This window comes from Pleurodeles waltl, chromosome 3_1, assembly GCF_031143425.1.
Source record: "Pleurodeles waltl isolate 20211129_DDA chromosome 3_1, aPleWal1.hap1.20221129, whole genome shotgun sequence".
NCBI classification, from domain to species: Eukaryota; Metazoa; Chordata; class Amphibia; order Caudata; family Salamandridae; genus Pleurodeles; species Pleurodeles waltl.
In genome coordinates, this window is record NC_090440.1 from 487,268,566 (window position 1) to 487,289,441 (window position 20,876).

Below are 20,876 nucleotides of genomic sequence, written 5' to 3' on the forward strand. Positions count from 1 at the left end.
AAACAGTTCTCCCTCACTGCGAGCAAAGGAGATGCAGGCAGGGAGATAGAGGAAACAATTGCTCTCACAGAAAGGGAGCTGCTTTGACAGCAACACTGACAGCAATGCTGGCTCCCACAGTAAGTAGGGAGCTAGCTGGGACTGTGGGGGCTTTTAAGCTCCCCACAGAGTCCCTAATGTTGTGAATGGGTGTCCTGAGGGGCACCCAGTTCACATGGCTGGGTCCCAGGGGATGGGGTCCCCAGTGCAGAGATTGGCCCTGGGTAGGGGGGGTCATGTGGCTCCCCAAAAAACATATATAGTCCGTACCCCAGGGGAGGGTGTCCCTGGGATCGAGATCGTCCTGGAGTCAGGGGTCACAGCTCCCCTACCCTCTCAAAAAAACAATAATTAAGCTTGGCCCCGGGGGATAGGGTCCCCGAGGCTGAGATCAGCCTGGGGACTGGACCGCACAGCCCCCTCCCCCCAAAAAAATAACTAGGCCATTCCCCAGGGGATGGGGTCCTCTGGGTTGAAATTGTCCTGCAGAGGGGGACTGCACAGCTCCCCTCCCTCCAAAAATAAAATATTAGTCCAGGCCTCAGGGATGGTGTCCCCAGGGCCGAGATTGACCTCAGAGAAAGGAGGCACGTGGCCCCCCAAAACACATATATAGGCTGCACCCCAGGTGATGGGGTCCCTGGGATCGAGATCAGCCTGGAGGTGGGGGCCACGGCTCCCCTACCCCCCAAAAAAACAATAATTAGGCTCAGCCCTCGGGATAGGGTCCCTGAGGCAGAAATTAGCCTGGGGGGGGTTGCGGGTCCCCCCCCAAAAATAAATATTTAGGCTGTGTCCCAGGGGATGGGGTCCCCGGGGCTGGATTCAGCCTGGGGAGGGGGGCCACACAGCTCCCCTCCTCCCCCAAAAACAAATTAGGTGAGGGCTCAGGGATGGTGTTCCCATGGTCGAGATCGGCCTAGGGAGGGGGGGCCGTGCAGCCCCCCCAAACAAATTAAAATGTTTAGTCAAGGCCCTGGTGGATGGGATCCCTGGGGCTGAAATTGGTCTGGTGGGGCCTACACCCCCCAAAGAAATATATATATTTACACTGGGCCTAGGGTCCCTGGAGCAGAGATCGGCCTGGGGAGGCCATGCGGAGTTGGGTTGTTGCGGCCAAGTCCCGCTGCACAAGGCCATAGGCCTTGCACAGTGCAGTGTTGGGTGGTTATAGATGTTGCCTGCAGTGCAAAAGGCCTTGCGCAGTGGTGGTTTGATTAATGTATAACAATGAAAATTACTCTGCGTTAAAAAAAAATTGAAATTCACTGAAAAAAGCAAAGGTTACAGGGACGTTATAGTTAGGCTCACATTTTAAATGCACAAAACCATAGAAATTCACCTGTTATAGTAGGAGTTATCTCAAGCACCTATAACTTGTGCCCTAAGTTAACTATAACTCACCCCCCTTTCACCATGCACTGCTAATTATCCCAAAAATTGCAGTACTCATGACATCTTTAACAACATAATTGATAATGTGAATATAGTATTATATGAATGGGGAAAAGTGTTTTTGGACTCCCTTTTTGTCTGCCCCCGCTTGACAGATCACCTCAAAACATTTTAAGAAAGCAGCTGAACTGACCAACATATACGTTTTGAAAATTTCCTGAAGATTCATCAAACGGCTCCAAAGTTATTGGCAAAATTAGAACTACCTAATGGTATATGTATGCACTGAAAACACAAAGGTTACAAGGACGTTATGGTTAGGAAATGGAATTTTAAAAAAACTAGAAATTCACTTAAAAAACAAGGTTACAGGGAGGTTATAGTGGGACACACATTGTAAATGTACAAACCAATAGAAATTCACCTGTTATAGTTAGGGGTAACTATAACTCAAGTAACTATAACTCGTGCCGTAAGGTAACTGTAACATGTGCCCTCCCCAGGTACAGTTTTTTTTCCAAACATTTTTACTACAAATATTACTTTGATACTATCAATTATGCTATCAAAGATGTCATGAGGCTGTAATTTTGGGAATAATTAGCAATGTATTATTTGTAGTAACATTTATGAGAAAAGTGCACGAGTTATAGTTACTTGAGATAATTCTAACAGGTGAAGTCCTATGGGTTTGTACATTTAAAAAAATGCCGGTCTAACTATAATATCCCTGTAACCTTTGCTTTTTTAAAGTGAATTTCTATGTTTTTTTAATTCCATAATGGAATTGTGGAGTTACAAAACGTTAGGGCCAGATGTAGGAAGCATTTTGCATGGTGCAAACTGCGAAAATCACAGTTTGCGCCATGCAAAATGCTCATCGCGATGCTCATTCACAATTTGCGAGTCGGTACCGACTCGCAAATTGTGAATGCGACTCGCAAATAGGCAGTTACCACCAGTGTCAATGGACCAATGGACCACTGCCTACTCTGAAAAAACGAAACCAAATGGTTTCGTTATTTTTTTTATTTTGCAACTCGTTTTCCTTTAAGGAAAACGGGCTGCAAAATAAAATAAAAAACTGCTTTATTTAAAAAGCAGTCACAGACATGGAGGTCAGCTGTCTTCAGCAGGCCACCATCCCTGTGAGTGCAGGGACTCGCTATAGGGTCGCAAAATGCGACCCACCTCATTAATATTAATGAGGTGGGTCTTTGCGACCATATCGCGAATCGCAGACGGTGTCTGAGACACCGTTCTGCATCCGATTCGCAAAATCGGAACTTGCTACTTCTGGCCCTTCGAACCTCTATAACCAGTAAATTTCTATGGCTTTGCACAAGTAAATTCAGACCCTAACTATAATGTCCCTTTTTCTTAAAGTGAATATATATATATATATATATATATATATATATATATACACATATATACATATATATATATTACCTACTGGCCATAGCCAGTAGGTAGTTATAGTTAGGACGTAGTTTTCCATAGACAGAGCTTTTTTTTTTTTTCTGATACCTTTGTTGTTGTTTTACTAATTTTCATGACATTTTACAAACTAGTGTCCTGATCACTTCAACTGCTCTCTGGACAGTTTTGGGGTGATCCGTCAAGCGGGGGCTGAGAAAAGGGGGGTCCCAAAACCTGTTTTTCCCATGCAGTTTCCATGGGGTTTTTAAACATGACTATAGCTCGAACCACTGTATAGTCTCAAACTAAATTTGGCAGAAGGATCTATCTCTGTGGAGAAAGATCTCTCTTTGTTAAGTTGGTGTAAATCCTTTCTATCGTTTTGGAGTTATGAAAGGAAAGAGAAGTGCAGTTGTCTAGGGATGCGGACCCTTCGGCATCCCCTCGCAGAGGATCCGCAGATCCAGTGGAAAAGCAAGGACCTGATTAGCTGGCCACAATCTGAGAGGAAAGTTGCGGCTGCCATTTTCTTTCTCACATCAGACCGGCGGAAGGAAAAGTCAATAAAAAGTAACATAAGGGGTCAGGATAGAGGTATCTTGACCGCATAGGAGAGATAGAGGTGTCCCTGAGGGAACCCACAATGGGCAAAAATTGCCCAAATATTCTTTTCTGGCTGATCCACTGCGGTTCTCAGTGTGACTCCCAGTGTAAACTTGTGAAGGATCCACAGATCCAACAAACCATGAATAAAAAACAAAAACACTCACTAACACACCAAAACCCGCTGTGAATGGCCAAAGGCTGTGTGTGACATGGGGTTGGGTGAATGCATGGGGGTTGGGCACAGGGCCTCGAGTTGGGCGCATTGTCTAGTCTACGGCAATCCCGTGCACCAAATGTCCTAGGCCATGCAACCTTGCACTGTGCACAGCTGCACCCAACTCCCTGTGAGCAGTCAATCCTGTGCTGCGCATTGCTACAAGTTGTATAAGGTGTGGGATTGGACAGCTATGCCTGGCCTGCAGCCAGGTCCTGCACCTAACCCCCCTTGAGCAGACAACCCTGTGCTGCACATGGCCTTCTGCCATGCGCTGAGTAGGGTTAAGCAGCCATCCCCATGGTTCAGCAATGTCCTGGCCTCCCCTTTTTTTCTGACTCACTGGATCCATGATTTCACTGCAAATTAACATGGGGGACAAACTGGACATAGCAGCCAATCTGCAGTTTCATTACATTGCAGTAAAAATATTTTAATTTGACACCCACAAAGGCCCAAGGGGTCAGTGCACCCATACCTTGTCACCTTATATATTTTTTTCATTTTCTACACAAGAGACTCGAGTATCCAAGTCTTAAAATGGCAGCCACAACTTTTTCTTCAGGTTGTGGCCAGCCAATCAGATCAGGTAGATCAGGTAGTTTGAACTTGTGGATCCGTGAATCCCCGCAGATCCTCCATGAAGGGACAGAGCCGTGAAATATACCAAATGTTTGAATCTTAATTTCTCAAAAACTATTGAATGGATTTACACCTAATCACAAAATACATACTTTCTGGGTATAGATCTAGCTTTCTGCCAAAGCTGGTGTAATTCCATTTAGCTGTTTTTTTAATCACTGTTTCATTTTGCAGTGGAAAATTGCATGGGGAAAGGTGTTTTGGGATCCATCCGCCCCCTTCCTTTTTTATTCAGCCTCTACTTGACGGGTAATCCAGAAACTTTACAGGTATTGGCAAAACTAATAAAAATGTTCCAAAATATAACTATCCAGTAGTGTATATAAATATATACACATACATATACCGTAAAAACCTTACTTGCAAAGTAGAGCACCACAATAACTATATTAAAAACCCACCCTCCTAAATACTTATCTGCAGTATAAAGACTGGGAGGTAAACTACCTCCGATGTAACCAATGCAGTGTAATGAAGCACATCATCTGCTGGACAATTGCAATGCAGTTCCAAGTCTGGCAGGAAAAAAAACTGGAACACATCTCCAGAATTCACATACATCACCCAATGCTCACACAGAGGTCACATTACAAACATACACTTTATCATTCATGTAACAAAAAGCACAAAGACTGCACAGTATTTCAGGGCCACACTAGACATACATAGGGGTATATTCACAAGAAAGTGGTGCCTCATAGATTATGCACCACTTTTCTTGCGGCATCCCCTACCGGCACATAACGACACCATGGTTGTGTCATATTTACAATACAATGCACCATGGCGGTCGTTAGCACATAGTGTCATAAATTTGGACGCTATTTGGGCACTTAGCTACACTAGGGTCAAAAATAGGGACACTAGTGCAGCATAGCACAGGGAGGCCCATTGAATATAATGGGTGTGTCATTTTAATGGCTGCTCTGAGCAGGCATTAAAAATGACAGAAGAAATGGCAAAGTGAAATGTACATTTCACTGTGCCATTTTTTTCGGCCTCCCTGCGCCAGAAAGTCCCCCTTGCGTACATTATTCCTGACAAAGGCATATTGTGGTGCAAGGGATTGTAAAGTAGCATTGCACCACTTTGTAAATCTGGCGTGGCAGAAAAGGCACCTTAGCAGTGCCTTAGCGTTAAAAAATGACACTATGGCAGCGCTAAGGTGGCACACAGGGCTTGTAAATATGCCCGTAATTGCGCTAGACAAATACTGAATATGATACATTACTCATCATTTAAGTGCGCCTCAAAAAAAGTTGGAGGCATTTCATCTGAATTAAGTAAGGCTTCCATGTCTAACTCTTACAAAACTGTACACAAGGTTTGATGGCCAAAAGGAGCCTATACTGTTGCCTGCACCGTTAGAAATACCACCATCAACTTGTGAGGATCCCACTCCACCAAACTCATGGCTCCCCGCCTCATTTAGAGGATGGTGAACACAAAGAGAAAACGCCCTCTGTGCTCTAGAGATTTATTTCTCACAAACAAAATATCTTCCTGGTCGGCCAAAATAAATATGGACTCGGCGTTCACCTTAGCCAAATGTACCTCTGCTGGTACGACAGATGGAAAGCCTCCATATTCCCAGAAGGCTGGCAATAAACACCCCCAGACTCATAATGAGCGTTTTGTAGCTGCAATGGCCCATGTGGTCAGGTGTTGCTTCGGGACATAATTTTGCACACTACCGTTGTGCATTATGCGGTTATAGCTCTACTTTCCAAACAAATCTCCCTTAAATTCCCTTCGCATGTTTGGAGCAAAAACAAAAAAGCATGGACGGAATGCTTGAATTAATCTTAGCCACTGGTGCTTGCTTAGGACTGCATTCCAATCAACCATTTTTCAATCACTCCCCAATTTTAGACAGAGAACTGTCATGTGCAAATTAGTCTTAATTTTGCTTCAAAAGGAGACATCCCTTCCAAACGGCCAGACCAGGATCCCCTAGATGAGACCCAAGCAACCCCTGACATGTTATGGCATACTTAGGCCTCTTCAGTGAGCTACTGCATGGGTCTTATGGCAGTGAGCATGGTCTGAACATAACCACTGCCATAGCTTGTTTGGAGTTCATATTGATAGAAATTGCAAAATATTACTTAAAAAAGTTAGGGGCATATTAAATAGCTCCTAGTGCCATTCTAACGCCACATTAGCGTCATTTTTTTTAACAGTAATGTGGCAATAGAAGGCCAAAAATGCTGCACGCTGCTTGCCGCACCATATTTACGAAGTAGTGCAATGCATGCATTGCGCCACTTTGTAATGCTTTGCGCTACATTATGCCTGTGCCAAGCATTATGTATGTAAAGGGGGTGTTCCCCCGCTGGGGGGCCAAAAAAATGGTGCAAAGAAATCTAAGAGATTTCTTTGTATCATGTTTTTTTTGCACTTTTAACACCTGCCCAGAGCAGGCATTAAAACATGGCTTCCATTGGTTACAATGGGCTTTTGGGTGATTTGCAGGATTAGTGTAAAAATCTTGAATATTTTAAATACAGTGCACACATGGTGGCTTTAGGGAAGCGCTAAGGGGTGCAAGAAAAGTGGCGCTGCACACAGTGCAGCGCCACTTTTCTTAAGTATGCCCAAAAGTTTCCAAAAATTGTCATGTAAAACTGCTCCTTCTGCCTCATGTTGAAAGTGTATTGAGCTCTCTGCAAAAGTACCAGCATTTCTATCAAAATAGCCTGTCGCTGTGAAAGGTCACAGCTCCCCTGCCTTTTGTCCTCATATCCCTGCTTAGTAGTGCTCACCGTACTATCCAGTCAGCGCAGAAAGAATAATCTTAACAGTAATGATAGTAAAAACTGTGTTGAATTAAAACTGCCTAATGCATCAGTGTGATTATTCTGCAGTGCTGTAAAATAAATCGCAATCTTTTTATTATCCTCTGAAGGATGAAGGACTGACTAAGGCCTGCCTGTGTCCACACCTTGGACTTGCAAATGGCACATAAATGTCAGCAATGTCGCTCAGTGCGAATGAGTTTGTCCCCAGTGGAATCTAAGGAGGCTTTTGAAAGAGTGTTATAATGGGCCCCATTTTAGAAGAGTTACATTATTGCCCAATAGCCTGCTGATCATCGCACAGGGAATTCCACCGAATGGAGCACCTTGGATCATTTACTGGCTGGACATGCCTTACCACCTGTGAAGCTCATGCAAAGCATTGGGAGTTCTGAAAAGCGATGTAAAGGTAGGAGTGTAATCCATACACTGACCAGCAACCAAGAGACTAACATAAATTACTACCAGATTTAGGACCTGGGCTAACATCTTATATGCATGAGGTTACCATGAGTCACTGCAGCAAATGTGGTCGAAAGCTCCACAGGCATTTTTGTTATGTGTCAATGTAAAGTCAGACTTTTAAGGGTTAATGAGGGCAGCACCGTCTGTGAAGCATAGAAAATAAACAGTGACACTCATGTAACCCACACAACGTATTCTCCTGTCTATTTGTAGGTTAACTGTTATGTCCTTGGTACTAGCCAATGCTCAGGGATGTTGCTCCTGTATCTTAATATTGCTCATGTCCTTTGAGCTATCGAATACTTATGGTGCATACTCCAGTACCATCATATTGGAGAGCCCTCAGTTGTGGTATTGACTCCTAAAAATGTGGGTGTCAGTATCTTGGTAGGGTCTCAGCAACCTCTGCTGCACGTTTTTTGTGTTCACTGGTGCTTGAGGAGCTTCCTCAACATGCTAATTGTCTTTTTACCAGACAAAACAAGGCAACAGACCTTTTCCTTCCATGTACACAAGATCTGGAAGGTTATCCCCATATCGATAAGGACTGCCCCAAACCTGATCCAATGTAGGAAAGAGTTGAAGACTACCTTTCAAAGAACATTACATAACAATGCATTAAGCATCCACAACCCAGCTTCTTTCCCTCTTATTCATTAGTTTTATGCTTGTTTATGACAAAGTACAGCACCGTGGCTTTCGGCTAGGTGTGTGCTATTGAAATACCATAGTTAAAAATAGTGAGACATATAATCACCTACGCCACCATTCTCACCAGAAATAAATGTGTGAGTATGGTGCCTTGACTTCAAAATACTCAAATGCGAGGAGTAAAAAATGTAGTGTTAAAGATGATTCACTACTCAGTTTGCCAACTCTATTTTTCAGTTGCATGTTTGTGAACGGAGGGGCATATTTAGAAGCCTCGTGGTGCAGGGCAGCACAGCAAGTGACCTTGCTGTGCTGCCCTGCGCCACAGGGAAAGGGCAGAAATGCATCGTATTTACAAGATAGGGTGCATTTCTGGCCTTTTCCCCTGCACTGGTGAACAAATTGCAGCCTAGCGCCAATGCAGGGCAAAGGAGTCTGAGTTGTCAGCAGGATTGTTTTTGTGTAGGAAGGTATACCTGCACAAAAACAACCCAGAGAGGCATTTTCCTCTTTCTATGTGTGCTACATAATGCAGCACACATGGAAAGAGGAAACAACAATGAGAAATAAAGATATTTCTACTTGTTGTGCCTGCCCTTGAGAGGCGTACAGTTTTGTGGCATTCCCAGGTTTACAGATTCTTGTAAATCTGGGAATGCATCGAAAACCATGGGAGTTATGTGGGAACACCCACTGCAGCGCCCATGGTATACCTCCCTGACGCAGTGTATAGCAACGCAGCTACTTGTGCTGCGTTGCATTACATCATATCTACAAAGCCATAAAAAGCCATGCAAAGTGGTTTTGCGTGGCCTTGTAGATATAGGTCTGTAATATGAGCTGCCGGTGTGTCACAAAAAGTGATGCACAAGCAGTACACGGGGCTTGTAAATATGTCCCAGAATATTTAGATCCTTTTTTTCTGACAGTAAGCCTACAACCAACTTTTCAAAGGGAAAGTAATTCCCAAGTACTAATTATTATGTCATTAATTAGTAATTCAGTTTGCAAAGCGTGCATAAGAACGCACCTTAGATCATTCATTTTTTACCAATGTGGAAGTTTGTGACTGTTAGACCTGGCATTCTTGGCATGGTCTCCCCTGTCTTTTTTGCCTCTGCTTCCCATGTTTTGACTGTTTGCTGTTTTAGGTACTCTGGGCACTTTACCACTGCTGACCAGTGCTAAAGTGCAAGTGCTCCCTGTGTAAATTTTATGTGTAATTGGCATATTTAATTTACTAGTAAGTCCCTAGTAAAGTGAACTAGAAGTGCAAAGGGCCTGTTAATCAATTGCTTCTAGTGGGCCTGCAGCACTGATTGTGCCACCCACATGAGTAGCCCTGTTGTAGTGGGCTTGTCCCTTCCTATCATAATCCCCTCACTCTATTTTACCCCTTAAATTAAGTTGGATACAGTGTTAAAGTGTATTCTGTCTCCTTCCTTATTATTGTTCTTGTAGTTACTTTATTCATTTTCCATTCTCGTGGACAAACAAAACAACAACAACAAAAGATCTTGAAATTCTTCTTTGTATCTCTGTTTTTCCACTTCTTTTCTTTCCTTGTTTTTCTTCTTTTTCTTAGTTCTCTTATTCCTTCTTCTGTAATGTACTATCTCTCTTTTGTTTGTCTTTCACTTTTTACTGATCTCTAATTTGTTTTCTTCCAGGTACTCTTCGGGATCCTTGGGATGTCATTCCGGAGCGTGAGGGGGAAACACAGGACATAGAAAGGGAAGGTAAGTTTGGGCTTTTCTCCCTTTCTATGTAATAGGGTTTAAGGGTAGTGAGGGAATAGGTGAAAACTGTCTGTGCACTTCCTAGAATTGTCTCTTTCTTTTATAAGGGTTCAGTGCAGTGACCTTGTGTTGGTGAAGTGGAAGAAGTAGAGAAAAAAAATAAAAAATACCAGAGTAGCTTTTTAGGTGCCCAGTTAGAGTATATATGTATATTTATATGACTGCTCTTCACCTTTCACCGCCAGGAAAAACTGTTATTTTGGTCTTCTTCTTCTTCTCCCCCCCTTCTTTACTTTCCTCTGTTGTTCCCCTTGTCTCTATTGTTGGTGCCCAAACACTATTCCTAGCCTGTATACGGGCATGTACCTGCTCCAGCCACGTCCCTCCAGGGACGTGGCGGGTTGTCGAGCTCTCTCTCTCTCTTGTTGTTTATTGCTCTCCTCCAGCTGCTCCTCCTCCTTTTCATCCGTCTCGGTAGTCCTCTGCCAGGGTCCTTTTTCCTCGCCGACCGCACTTTCTCCCGTGTCGTCACCTCCTCTTAGGGTGTTCACCTCTATCGTGTCTCCCTCCGTGCTGGGTTTCGTCAGCACCGCCCCCCTCGCGTCGGCTTCCGCTTCCTGTTTATCGTGTTTTAGTAACGCAATGCTTTTAGAAGTGCCCCCGGCATGTGTACCCACTTGCCAGGCCCAAAACCTCCTTTTTTATACATGTAAAGCACCCCTAAGGTAGGCCCTATATATCCCCATGGTGCAGTGTAATTTAAAGGCAGGACATGTACTGATGTGTTTTACATGTCCTAACAGTAAAATACTGCCAAATTCGGTTTTCACTGTTGCAAGGCCTGTATCTCTCATAGGTTCACATCGGGGCTGCCTTAAATATCCTTAAAGTGCAATTTCCTATTGAGAGCAGATAGAGACATGGAGGTTGGGGTCTCAACTCACATTTTAATAATACATCTTTCGGTAAAGTTGTTTTTTAGAAGTTTGCTTACTTCAAAGGCAGAAAGGGGTATAATTAGTGGACCCAAACTCCCAGATATTTGGATTACTTCTGGAATGAAGAGGAACCTCTGCTAAGGAGAAGAGCTGAAGAGCTGGAGGAGGAGTACTGCCCCTTAGCCTGTGAATGTGCTTTGCTGGGTTGGCCTGCAGTTGCAACTTCTGCCTGAGAGAAGACAAAAAATAGTCTTTGTGGTATATTCCTGCTTGTGAAGAATCTCCAAGGGCTTGGATTGAGCTTGCCTCCTGTTTTGAAGTCTCAGGGCCATCAAAGACTTCCTCTGCCAGCTCCTGGTCTCTCTGCTGAGACTACTGCCCTGCCAAGTGGTGACCTATCCATTCCCTGGGCCCTTAAGAGGTGAAGTTGGCAGAACAAGGACTGAAAACCACGCACAGAACACCGTGTGCGGAAAATTTCAACATACCACCTGCAACGCAGCTGAAAAACGACGCACCACACGCTTCGCAGCCATAATCAACGCTCCACCTGCATTGTGGCTGGGAAATCAATGCATAATTGCTGGAGAAACAACGCAACACTCTCTTGGGGTTGCTGATAATGATGCCAACCCACACAGTGCGGTTTTCTCATGCATCATTGCTGGGCATCAAAAATAAATGCAAGCCTGCATGGATCCGAGATGCCTCGTCTGGAAATCGACAGATTGCTCTCTTGCAGGAGAGAAAAACGTTGCATCGCCTACCAGACCGAAGAAGAAATGATGCAGGGCCTCACTTGCGAGTAAGGAATCGACAAATCACTGACTTTTTCGGTGCATGCTCACCTGCGCATCTTTATTTGTGCAAACCAAGTACTTTGTTTAACAGTAACGTTTCTTTTGTTTTCTATGAAGTAAGACTTTAAGGCCCTCATTATGACATTACCGCCATGGTGACGGCCACGAACATACTGCCGCGGTGGTGAATATCCGTTCGCCATATTATGACACACACACACCAATCCGACAGAATACTGCCACATGAACAAATCCACCAGCCCAAAGGTCAGTGCTAAACTGTCGGTACCAACATCCATACCGTTCCGCAAATAAAACAACGCCCACTACATCATGACCCACGAATCACCACGGCGGACATTCAATGGCGGTAAACCATTGGCGGTGCACACCGGCACGCTCAGAATGGACACCCAAATATTAAACCACACAACATTGGCCAATACCAAAAACACACACACCACACCGAGCCACCCACAGCAATATAAAACACACATCCACATCACCCACAAACCTTTACGAATACAAATTATTGCCACCAGACTGACACCAAGACCACTGCGACAACTAGACACACACACCCATACATTCCTCACGCAGCCCACTACGCACACCCAACCACAGTACCCAACACCCACACAGTTACACACACCACACAACATCCATGTCCCCACAAAGGCACCCCCATTTCACAGATAAGGAGTTGCGGGTCATGGTGGAGGAAATAGTCAGGGTAGAGCCACAGCTGTTTGGAGCACAGGTACAGCAAATATCCATTGCCAGGAAGTTGGAAATATGGAGGCGAATCGTGGACAGGGTGTACTCCATGGGATAGCATTCAAGAACAAGGGACGACATCAATAAGAGGTGGAATGATCTACGGGGGAAGGTACGTTCCATAGCAGCAAGGCACCAGCTTGCCATACAGAGGCGGTCCCACCTCCTCACCCACAGCTCACAGCATCGGAGGAGCAAGTCTTGGCAATACTGCATCCTGAGGGACTCACTGGAGTTGCCGGAGGACTGGACACTGGTGAGTCAACTTTTACTACTTATCAACCCCCATACCTGCATGCCATCACACCCCCTCACCCAGACTCCCATCACTCCACTCCATTCCACACACTGCACCTACACATATAACTAACCCCATTGCCAAGCCCTGCATGATATACCAATGCATGGACAGCCCTCCCAGCCCTGCATGGACACCCATCACCAAAGAATGCACACCATAGGAGAATTAACAATCCCACAATACATCAACATACACAAACAAAGGTGACAGGGCAACAGCAACGATTGTGGGGAAACTAAGGATGTACAATCTGTCACAGGCATGAAGCATAATAGAGCACTTACATCTCACAGGTGCCCCAGCCAATGTCAACAGAGAGGAGGTGCCACGATTTTTCCAGTCCCACAACAGAAGATGCCCCCAGTGATGACAGTAACTCTGGACTTCAGGATCTGAATCAACAACGTGGCCCATCAGGGACCACAGGGCAGTTGGTCACCTAAGCCCACTCACAGTCCACCACAGAGCCTCCCCCATAAGTATCCAACACCACAGCACCACCCAGCATTCCCACACCTCTGTCCCCAGGACACGTCAATGAGCAGTGTGCCCACCAGTACAGGGACCGCAGTCCAAACCTCACCCCCAAGACAATCAGGGATCTGGGGTCCTCTACCATCACCCCATTCCATTGCACTTTCAATTTTATAGCACTACAATAAACACCCTTGAACAGGACTTGACTGATAGTATTTTATGTGCTGAGAATATGCATTTAGGGGAACAGTCACATCTAGTGCAAATGATCTGAACACTGTGATTGCATACAATTAATGATCTGTAATTGTCTGTAGTAATCACATCAGGACACTGTTGTCATATCACCGACATCTGTAAAATGACAAGCCATAGGTGACAGTAAGTTGAGATGCAAAGGAAGTTAATGCCATCATGCTACAGTCACACAGATTAAATCAATAGTCAGAGCAATGATCATTTCCACTGTCTCACCTGTGTTGCATTGGAAGTCTTGATGTATAACTGATGTTCTGTTGTCCACATCCTCATCCTCTGCCTCTTCATCCTCACTGTCCTCAGGGTCCACTGCTGCCACAGGGACATCTTCAGTCTCCTCCTCCTGCAGAAAAGGCACATGTCTTCTGAGGGCCAGGTTGTGCAACATGCAGCATGCCACTACTATCTGGCAGACCTTCCCGGGTGAGTAGCACAGGGATCCACCTGTCAGATGGAGGCACCTGAACCTGGTCTTCAGGAGGCCGAAGGTCCTTTCGATTATTCTTGTGGGTTAGGCATGTGCTTCATTATAACTGTTCACAGCCCCTGTCCTGGCATTCCTCACAGGGGTCAGGAGCCACGATAGTTTTGGGTTGCCAGAGTCACCTGCATGTATTGAGGGACAAACATTAGCCTAACACAATGCTATGGGGATAACACTTGAAGGCATACACTGACATACAGTGGGTGGGGACTCTAGCGCACCTATTTGCCACACCCTGTACCTCTGTAATTGGGCCATCACATTTGGGATGCTGCTATTCCTCAGGACAAAGGCGTCATGCACCGACCCAGGATACTTGGCAGTGACATGGGAGATGTACTGGTCCTCCAGGCACACCATTTGCACATTCATTGAGTGCAAACTCTTCCGATTCCTGAGCACCTGTTCATTCTGGTGGGGGGGGACAAATGCAGTATGTGTACAGTCAATCGCCCCAATAATATTGAGGATATGCGCCATTGCATAGAATCCTGCCTTCACAGTGGCCAAATCTTCTACCTGTGGAAAACAATGTAGCTGCATATGTGTTTCCCCAAGGCAGACAAAACCCTTGCCAGCCAGATTGAGAACATTGGCTTTGACATTCCTGCTGCCAAGCCCACTGTCACTTGGAAAGAACCAGTTGCCAGGAAATGGAGCACTGATAGCACTTGCACAAGAGGGGGGATCCCAGTGGAATGACGGATAGCTAATATCAGGTCAGGCTCCAATTAGGCACACAGCTCTGTGAATGTGGCCCTGTTCAGGCTATAGGTGAGTATAATGTGCCTGTCCTCCAGTGTATCCAAGTCCACAAGGGGTCTGGTCACGGGGTTGTCTCCTCCTCCTTTTCATTTGCAGTAGTAGATATCTAAGGGACACAAGAGTGAGTAGGCTGTCACAATTTGAACAATGGAACCACCACTTCAGTGTACATACAGCATCAATGTGATAGGACAGTGGGAATGGCAATGTATGTGCAATTCTAGGCAATGACACAGTTATGGATAATCTGATCGTTGTCTATCACCATGACATGGCGACCGCCTGTCCTGTATCTTGGGACAGGTGGAAGTGAGGTAACTCCACCAACGTTGGGTGTCGTGCAATTCCTCATTGGCTAATATGGGGCTCTACGGAGTACAGTGGCCAATGAGGATCAGCGCCAGGGGTGATGGTGTACATTGCCACGGACGTGACCTTCATTTTCTATCTACATCCTCACTTATTTCCTGACTTTCCACAGGACAACATCTACATGCGTGTGCTTCTGTGACATTTGTCTGGACCCTACCATGGCCCGTGTGACTGAGGAAAGGGCCCCTGCCTTTACTTCGGAGAAATTGAAGCAACTGGTGAATAGGGTCCTACCCCAGTATGAACTGCTGTGTGGACCTCCAGGCCAACAGGTGAGTACACCTTGGGCACGATGCTTGTGGGAAGGATGCACGGAGATATGTGTGCAAGCATCGTGTCATCGGGGGGAATGTCTGGTGGTAGTATACATGATGGGCGCTGGGCGATGTGTGTGCCAATGGAGATGGAAACGTGATTGGTGGGCCATATGTGTGACAGGCTGGATTGTATGTGTAATGGTGTCCTCTCGTCTGTATTGCCTCTGCAGGTCCGCGCCCATCAAATGAAGGGATTGTGGCGTGCCACCACCAAGGACATACGGACCCTGGGGTTCTGCAGCAGATGGAGCACCCACTGTCAGAAAAGGTGAGAGGACCTGAGAGACTGGGCACAGCAGACTGTGGAGGCCCGCTGGGGATGGCCTCCCAAAGAAGAAGGAGTGCCTGTCGGAATCTGACCCCCCTGATGACCTGCATAGTGGTGGTGGCCTACCCAGATCTGGATGGATGGTTGAGGGCATCACAGCAGCCACAAGGGGGTGAGTACAGTGGGTGTTTCAACAATAATTGGTTGGTGGCATGGCATCTGGGTGGTGGGTGTGGGTTAGTGGGTGCCCCTTAATGTCAGGTCAGACATTGCAGCGTTATCCAGCTCAAAGGTAATGGGTGTATAGCAAATCCATGTAACCTAGTAAGGTTGCATTCCATGTCAGACATGGCTTAGTGGGTCCCAGGAGAGGTGCAGTTGGCGGTGGTTGGCACTCATCTTGCTGTGGCACCTAGCTAACTGGATGCCAGTGCAATGCATAGTGTTCAATCCTGATCCCTGTGTGTGACAGTACTGTGTATGCCAACTGTGGTGTTTGTGCTGTAATTGACCCAGTGCTCCCATTCTCTCCCTCCCCCCTTTCTCCTTCTGTCATCCTGTCCATGTGTGCATTAGCTTCATCTGACGGAGGAACAGGGGCACCGGCGACAGAGGGAGCTGCATCCCACAGGACCCAGGAGGCAGAGTACACCAATGCCGAGGGAACCAGTGGGAAGGAGGGCGAGGAGAGCACCACAGTGGAGACAGGAGGTGACAACACTGACTCAGATACCTCCTCTGATAGAAGCTCCCTGGTGGTGGCGGACACTTCAGTGACCACCCCAGCTGCAGGTACAGCTGCCACCCCCGTACCAGCACCGCCCTCCCAGTATCCCATCAGCGAGTTGCCCGTGCCTGCTCACCCAGGAGAGAGGGCATCTCCTTTGCCCCAGGCACCTCAGGCCCTGCCCCAGTGATGCCTGCTGCCCTGAGTGAGGAGGCTATTGACCTCCTGAGATCCATCTCTGTAGGGCAGTCAACCATTGTGAATGCCATCCAGGGGCTGGCATCCCAGATGCAGCAATGCAATGCATTCCTGGAGGGCATCCACAGTGGATTGGCGGCCCAACAGAGATCAATTCAGGCTCTGGCCTCCTCTTTGATGGCAGCCATTGTCCCTGTTCCTACTGTCCCCCCTCCAACTACCACTTCCCAGTTCCAGTCTCCTCAACCCCAACCCATCCCATGCACACATACAGACGAGCATGCACACAAGACATCCCACAAGAGTGGCACAGTCAAAAACACAGGCACCACACTTCAGTCCACAAGCACTCACACAAACACCAGACAGTTGCACACACAACCACATCCACTGCCTCCACTGTCTCCCCCTCCTCCTCCTCCACCTCCCTCACAGTCACGTCCACACTCACACCTGCATGCACTGCTTCAACAACGACCACCAGCATCACCACACCAAGCAGCACACACACCTCACTAGCAGACACCTCCACAACATCTATCCACGCGTCCCCTGTGTCCTTTCTCACCCTGTCTGTCCCCCCTCCTAAAGGACACAAAGGCAGGCACTCAGACATCCAACAGCCATCCACTTCACATCAGCACACTGCCCATGCACCTGCACCCAAGTCCAGCAGACGCATTCCTCCAACAACCACTCCTCCAACCTCCACACCATCCCTCCTCCCTCATCCCGCCCCACCGTCCCTAAGAAGCTTTTCCTTGTCCAACTTGAGCTCTTCCCTCACCCTCCCCCCCGTCCTGCCTGTAAGAGCCCAATGACCCAGTCCAGCATCTCAGCCTAACAGTCCACGGGGACAGTGGAGGCAGGAAGGGGAAGGATCCCATTACACCAGCCAGGAAGGGGAAGGATCCCACTCCACCAGACAGGAAGGGGAAGAAGCCCTCACCTCCTACCAGGAAAGGGAAGAAGCCCTCACCTCCTGCCATGAAAGGGAAGAAACCCTCACCTCCTGCCATGAAAGGGAAGAAGCCCTCACCACCAGCTGAGACACAGCAGCCCACACCTCCTGCAGAGGCTGTCAGGGTACCCACACCACCACCACCAAGGGGCACGGGGCCCTCATCCCCTGCTGAGACACAGCAGTCCTCACCTCCAACAGAGGCTGCCCAGGAAGCGCCTTCCCCAGCTGACACACAGCAGCCCTCACCTCCAGCAGAGGCTGGCATTGTACCACCACCGCCAGTGGTCACGGAGCCCTCAGCTCCAGCTGAGACAATGTAGCACTCTCCTCTAGCAGAGGACATGTAGGCCACCCTCCAGGGACTGCTGTACAAGGAGCCCCCTCCAGAACCAGTGGGCAAGTACCCCACCTGAGAGACTGTGACCTTGTACTCACCAGCAATGAGTAATGGGCGTGGAGCCCCCTCCAGAACCAGTGGGCAAGTACCCCACCTGAGAGACTGTGACCTTGCTCTTCCCAGCAATGAGTAGTGGTCATGGAGCCCCTACCTGAGAGACTGTGACCTTGCACTCCCCAGCAATGGGTAGTGGGCATGGAGCCCCCTCCAGAACCAGCAGGCATGTTCCTGACTTCAGCTGAGGTGCCCCCCACCTCTCTTCCCCCTGAGGTGCCTGCCCACTTCTAAAATGATGCCCCTGCACAGTTTTGTGCAGTTGTTGTCAGGAAACAAGTTGGGCCTTGAACTGTGCCCTGTAGCCATGTGGGCCCTTTGTACTTTGTACTGGGCATTAGCCCTTTCTGGACAATTATACATATCTCTTTGTTATCCAATTGGTTCATTTGGTGGCATCCAATATATTCTCAGTACTGCCTTATTGTCGTCCTTGCATTATTATGATGTGTTGTGTGCCATTGTTTTTCGTCTGCAGCTCGTCGTGTGTATGTTGTGTGTGTGTCTGGTGTGTGTTGTGCGTGTGTGTGTCACTCTTCTTTTTCTCCCTCCCTCCCTTGTGTGCTAGGCAGCTGTACTCACCGTCATCGTCTTCATCGGAATTGATGTTCCAGGTGGAGCATGGCGTAAAAGAGCATTGGGAAGACTTGCAGTTCCTGTTCCATGGTGGCTTTGTTCTGCTCTGTGTCTCTGATGGTGAGTCTTTTGTCTGCTGTGCAGTGTTTCCGCCAAGCTTTTGAAGGCGTTGGTACCGCCCTGGAAATTGTGGCGGATTGCAGTGTCTTGATATGGTGGGCGGTACCTTGTCTTCTGCCTGGCTGTTGGTGGCTACCGCCGTGGTGCGTGGTGTTAACGCCATGGCGGATGGTGTGGTACATTGGATGTCTATGGGAGTTTTCACCGCCATGGTCTTAATTTGGCGGTAATTACCACCATCCTCTTGGCGGTATTACCACCACTTTAACAGTCACCACCAATGTCATAATGACCACCTTATTCTTTTGAAAATTCATATCTTGACTTGTGTATGTTGGATTTTAGACGTTTTGGTCTCTGATCTAGATAAATATTGCCTATTTTTTAAACTGGTGTGGTGTCCATTTTGTTGTGTTTTCACTCTATTACTGTGTGTGTTGGTACAAATACTTTGCACATTGCCTTTGAGATAAGCCTGACTGTTTGTGCCAAGCTACCAAGGGGGTGAGCAGGTGTTGTTTCAGGAATGCAACTCCCTTACCCTGACTAGAGTGAGGGTCCCTGCTTGGACAGAGTGCAAACTGACTGCCAACCAGAGGTCCCATTTCTAACAGTGACCTTTAAATCATATAAAGAAAAAAGGATAGTGTGTCTCGTATGTATTTTTAATCCTACCAAGTGCTGTTGACTTCTCCAGGAAATATAGATAAAGTGAAAATATGTACTATATTTTTTTGTCTCATATTCATCATGTATGATATCTAAGAAAACTATTTCTAGTGCTTGTACAAAAGTAAGCACTCAACTTGAAATGGATCAAAAGACAGACAGAGGAAGACATTTTGGGGGTGGTGGAATAAATGGAGGATATGTGTGGTATGCTATGTCATCACATCCTCTTTGTGGCAGAATGTGATGACAAGGCAATGGAAGGGTGAAGGGAGTTCTTGGAAATAAGGCAGCAGCGGCTGGAGTAGCTTGCTCTTTTCGCTGAAGTTTTTCTGAATAAAGGTCACAGAATGACAATGAGGGAGACTCCAGCTAACCCATGCATCAGTGAGAAGTGTGGACTAATCAAAAGACACTGCTAGTGTGATGCCACACTGTCAATTGACCTTAAGAAACCAAACTTCATAACTGTAATAAACCATCAGGTGTCAGTATCGTTTATTGATCCTGTCTGATTGATACAAGATGAAGTCCACAACATCTTTGGGCCATATCTGGCCAGAGACTATATAATAAAATGGAAGAGACCGCCTGGGGTCTTATGTCCCAACCGGAGCATAGTGTTGATGCCTCTCATTTTATGCACAAGCACACGCACAGACCAATGCCTCGATCAGGCCTCTACAGTAACAATACGCAAGCGGATTGCCGTGTACGGAATAACATGGAAAGTCAAGCTTAATTAACATCTAGCAGTAGATATTATTTTAAGATGGAGTTTTAATAAACTTTTAGCTCGCACCCTGGATTGCATAGAAGCAGTTAGAAAAGCTGTAAAGCTCGAGTATTGCTTTGAAAGACGCTCCCCAGGAGTCTTTGAGCAGGGTGAATTTAAGTGTGTATAACACCTTGCTGGCATATTTATGCTTGTTTTGTGCCGAATTTGCGTCATTTTTTTGGATGCAAATTCGCTGCAAAACTACCTCCATATTTATACTTTGCTGCTAGACCCATCTAGCACCAAATTCATGGAGATAAAGCCATTTTTTGGACGTGGAAACCAAGGGGCATTTTTATACTCTGTTTGCGCTGAAATAGCGTAATTTGTTTTGAAGCTATTTCAGCGCAAGCTTAACTCCATATTTATATTTTGACGCTAGACCCGTCTAGCATCAAAATATTGGAATTAAAGTACGTTTTTTGCCTGCAGAAAACTACCTTGCGTCAATGAGATACAAGGTAGGTGTTCCCAGGCAAATAATGACTCTAAGGCCCTTGCGCCTTATTTATCCTCCAGTGCAAAAATTGTGCACGGGATGGAGGCGGGCCTAAATAATGGCGCTAAGCTTGCTTAGTGCCATTATTTAGCGCCTGGGTCAGGGCAGATGTTAAGGGGCCTGTGGGCTCATTTGAACACCATGAATGAGTCCACAGGTGCCCTCC